This window comes from Protopterus annectens, chromosome 11.part0 (assembly GCF_019279795.1).
Source record: "Protopterus annectens isolate FY-2018-M chromosome 11.part0, PAN1.0, whole genome shotgun sequence".
Classification (NCBI taxonomy): Eukaryota; Metazoa; Chordata; order Ceratodontiformes; family Protopteridae; genus Protopterus; species Protopterus annectens.
Genome location: NC_056745.1, coordinates 283,111,334 through 283,116,396, shown reverse-complemented (window position 1 = coordinate 283,116,396; position 5,063 = coordinate 283,111,334).

The following is a 5,063-nucleotide window of genomic DNA, read 5'->3' as shown; positions in this document are numbered from 1 at the left end:
TCTCAGCCTATGGTCCACAGTGGGGTTGTGATAGTGAGGAAAAGAGTGCATTCAGACAGCAGTTGCTGGACCTACTAGATCAAGCAGGACAACATGAATTAGTGTTGATAATGGGTGACTTGAATGCACATATCTGGACATCCAGAACAAGATATGAGGGCTGCCTGGGTCCACATGGGTGGGAAAACAGGAATGAAGAAGGAGAGGCCATTCTAAACTTCTGTCTGGCAAATGGCTTGATAGTAGCCAAAACGTGGTTCAGAAAGAGAGACAGTCACAAGATCACATACAAGAGTAGCCAACATTCAGCTCAGGTAAACATTGTAGCAGCTCCTCAAAACAGCATGTGCGAGGACTACAAAACAGATATGTGGCCAAGCCATGTATGGAATAAGGTACATAAGGAAAGCTGGTGGTGGGATGCATAAGTCATCAAAAGAAAGAAGGAATGCAGGTAAAAGTGGGAGATAATAAAGACCGACTAGGTTAGGAAGGAATACTGGTTGGCTAACAAAGAAGCTAAGAAATGAGTTGTAATAGCAAAGAACAGAGCATTGGAGGCAAATGATGTATCAGGTTACATATTTCATAGTTAAATACAGATATAAAGAAGCAAACATCTTACATAATAAACATCTTACAATGAGTTAAACATATTATAATACAAATCAGTCAGTAAATGTCAAAAGTGGTTTAATATCTGACTCTTACAAAGTTGTACCAATTTCCAAAATAGCAGTGCTTTGATCATTATAAAGGAAGATGTGGTTGGGAGGAAGAGAAACTTCAAAGTGAGAAGAAAAAGGAAAGATGTAATTAGAGTAGACAAGTCACATGCGATAGTATGAAAGGGAGAGGAATAAGTGAGTAGAAAGTGTAGATAGAATAGTAGTTAGTCAGCTAGTTGCATAGAGCATTGATACAATCTAGCATTTAAGAGATAAGTGTGAAGGCTGCTCTTAAAAGCTAAGTTTATTGTCTATTTCTCTAAGTGGGCTGGTTATGGTATTCCATATTTTGGAGAAGTAATTGGAGTAGAGAGCCACACCTGATGAGTTCTGGGGTTTAGATTCTTGATCCATTAATTTATCTTTAGAGTGTAAGAGGGCTACTGTGGTTATATCAGTGCAAGAGGGTATGCAGGGAATGGCATACATTTGAATGGTGAAGTAAGGAAAGAACATGAAGGAATTTAAGATAGTTTGGAAATTCATCCAGGTTGTTTTTGAGAGTGCAGAGGCAGTGATGGGACTGTTAGTCAAATTAACAGTGAAGTCAGTTTTATTGTAGCATTGTTCAAGCTTTCCTAGGAGGCTGTTTTGTAGGTTAGTAAGGATAGGAGCAACATGTGGGAGTGTTGGTAGAAGATAAACATACGCAGTAATTTATGAACTAGGCCAGTACTCCAAGCCTTTGGCAAATTTTCTTTATGACATTATTGTATGTGAATTATCAAACTTGAGCTTATCACCAGTTGTTACAACAAGCAACTTAGTGTTGGAAACCTGCTTCAGTTTCATGTTTTGAGTAGAGGAAATATTAAAGCTATTTGGATTTGGGAACTGGTTTTAGAGAGGAAAAGCATCAGATTAGTTTATAAGCATTAAGTGTAAGCATTAAGTGTAAGGTGAGTATTATCTGTCACTGTTCTAATGCTGAGTAGGATTCCTGTGTAATGGTCTGTAGCTGTCCCAAGGAGGGGGCAGAGCAAATGATTGTAGCATCATCTGCATGTTGAATCATAGTGGATGATGATGTGCAGTGTAAAGCCTATTTATATCTACAGTTAATATCAAAGGTCCAACAATGGAGCTTTAGGGGACACCTATAGTGACAGGTAGGAAGGAGGAATATGTGTTTTGCCATCTTACTGTTGGGGTGTGATTACCTAGATCTTCCAGTGCACAAACCTGCTACTCAAACCTGGGTCTTCTGGGTCATAGAGCTTTATTTCTCTTTGCCACATAGCCAAGCGAGATGACGTTTAAACAGCACACTTAAAAGGTTTTCTTCACTTTGTAACAGCAAGTTTTAAGAAAATGCTTAATGATAGTATTAAATATGTTAAAAGTGCATTGTTTTAGAACTTTTGGAAAGCAGCTAGTGTCTCTTAAAGACAAATAATAAAAGTAATTGATGCACAAAGTTCAACATCAAATTTATATATATGCTTGTAGGTTCATAGAGGCATTTATTTGTGAAAAAAATGTATTTTTAATTGAAACTTAATGGTGGCATTACTCACTGCCCTGACTAATTATTAAAAAGCAGATGTTTGTAAACATAGTAGATATGAACTGGAATACCAAAAATATATATAAAAAGGTTCAGCCTTCCCATACTTATTTATAGTAGGTTTTAGCTGTTTAATACACCTTTACATAGTTTAAAGGTTTAGGTGTTTATACTTGTTTTACTAGTTAGGAGACAATATGCATTTTGAGGCTACAGTACTTGTATTGTTGCTTAAGTTAGATCAAACAGAATTCTTATTATTGTTATTATTTAGGGGATAATATAGGATCCTGGGTGTAATAAAATAATTTGTAGCTAATGGAAAACTCTGTATACTCATAACAGTATGCACTTAAATGACTCAGTGTTGCATTCATAATGATTGTCAAAAATAAAAACAAGAACTGTGCAGTATAAGCTGGTGCAAAAGTCATGTTAAAATGGTGCAGTTCTAGAAACAAACATACAAAGATTTGGCATGCACAGACAAGCTTTTTTAATTTCTTTTTTGCCCTCTTTGCTATCACTATCAAGTTTTTACTTGGCTTAGAGACCCCCCCCCCCCACACACACACACACACTCTGATTTTCTGAGGCAAGAGATGAGCCAATGTGAGCCATCATTCATTGGTGGGTCATATTTCATTTTGTTATATCTTGCCCATAGTCCTTCTCCATGAATGGTGTGGATCTCTGTCTGTGGATGACCTGCTGAAGCATTCCCTATTCTTGTAAAAGGGCTAGAGGCCCCTGTCTCCACTGTGGAATGTAACCCTCACCAAGAATCCTCTTTCCTTCCCCAGGATAGGACAGCCAGCAAATTGTACCTTATTCTGCCTCCCAGTCAAATTCTCAGTGACTAGATCCACTAAGCATATACAGACTTAGTAGCGACAGAATTCAGCATGATAATGCATAATGGAGCAATGTAAATCGAGATAGCAAGCTGTGTGCAGTTCACACACAGTGTAAATCATGTAGTTGATTACACTGTCACAAGGTACTTAGTTCTACAATATTTGACATGGGGACTTTGAAAAAGGTAACATGAATGGAGCAGCTCAAATAGCATATTCTCTGCTAACTGTAGACAGATACTGTGGTGTAGGTGTGAGTGTTGTATGTCCAGCTAGGACTTTTCAGCCCAGTAATTATGGATGATGCAGAGACAAATTATGTTTCTAATCATGAGCTTCCTGAACAGTGAAGGGTAGACAGGTAAAGAAAGACACCATCTGTGACATATCCTGTGTGGACATCATAGTTTAAGTGTGGGCTTGGTCCATTTCAGTGGTCACCAGTGTTGGTATTGCACTTCACATCCTCAGCACAAGAACATTCTAGCAGTAGTTAGGTATATCTTAGTCTTCTCTGTCAGTGATACTGGATGCAACCTGCAGCAAATTGAGGAACACATAACCTTTCCAGATATCACCCAAGAATAATGAACCATTCTGTAATTATTCCATGGGGAGTTAAGTTTTCTGTCTGTGCTTCATGCTATAGATTGAATCCTTACAGCCAACTGTGCCAAATTAGATAATAAGATGATAACATTACTGGAAGGGTATCAACAAAACAGGTGGTATGTGTATTGCAAATGCCAACGTCAGCAGTATGTCCTGCAAGCACCCAAGGAGTGCCTGCCCATGATGCTTCCATCTGACAAATGAGTATCTTGTACTGGCCATTGATTCAAGGCCATACACCACAGTGTTAGTTGCTTGAGAAATATGACACAAATAAATAACTTTAAGAACAGTAATGAAACACTATCATAGGAAGCAGGCAACAAGGAAAATTCATGCGAACAAGTGTATTACTATGTCAGTAGCACAACAGGTGACACACTCTCCCTTTAGATGCAGAAGGCTGCAGGTTCTATTCTCACAACAGGAAGATTAATGTGCTGCTACTGCAGTGCAGTTTAAAGGGGGTGCTGCACTTCTTTTTTTTTTCAAAACAAGTTTATTGTTTTAACATATAAGAGAAATATCATAACAATTTTATACAAATAATTAAAAATAGGTATTATTAGGGGTGCTGCACTTCTGAGTGTGTTATTTTTTTGGATGAGATGTTAAACCAAGGTCTCATCTGCTTGAATTAGTAGTAGCTCAGGTGGATGCAAAAGATCACATGGCACCTATTAAAACAGTCAGAGAAGTTTCCTGATGCCCTGGCAAAAATTTCTCCTAGTGGTAAAAATTCCACCTTGGGTTTACCCTAAAAAGAGACTACTAGCCTAGTGGAACCAACTCGGTCAACAAAGGATAAATAAATGCAAATTCTTTATTTCCTAGGTGATACTAAATATCTACTACAACCATGAACAATCCCCCATAGAACATCCTTAGTGTTGGGCCCAGAGTCAAACATGTATGGCGCAGTTTTGTGTGTGTGTGTGTGTGTGTGTGTGTGTGTGTGTGTGTGTGTGTGTGTGTGTGTGTGTGTGTGTGTGCGTGTATGTACAACATCCTAAAGGAGAACTTTAGGTTCCTGGATACCTCAGTGATTGTGATCCAGTGCTCACCAAAATGGCAGCCAGATGTTTTAGATTTTTGCAATACTGCAAAATAAGTAGGCACAACAAATTGGATGGCCACTGGAAAGCACATGGCTGATGCTTTATTGAACCCTTTAATGTTGTGTCCACCAATATTCATGCCAAAATAGTAAAAAAATACTGTTTATGCAATAGCTGCTGTTGTCAAGTCTGTTATTTAAGTTTATTTTGATGTTAATGTGGGATTCAGAGATGTAGTCTGAGGATGGATACCATTGTATAAAGATAATATTGTTAGGGAGGAGAATATGTTAATGAGTTT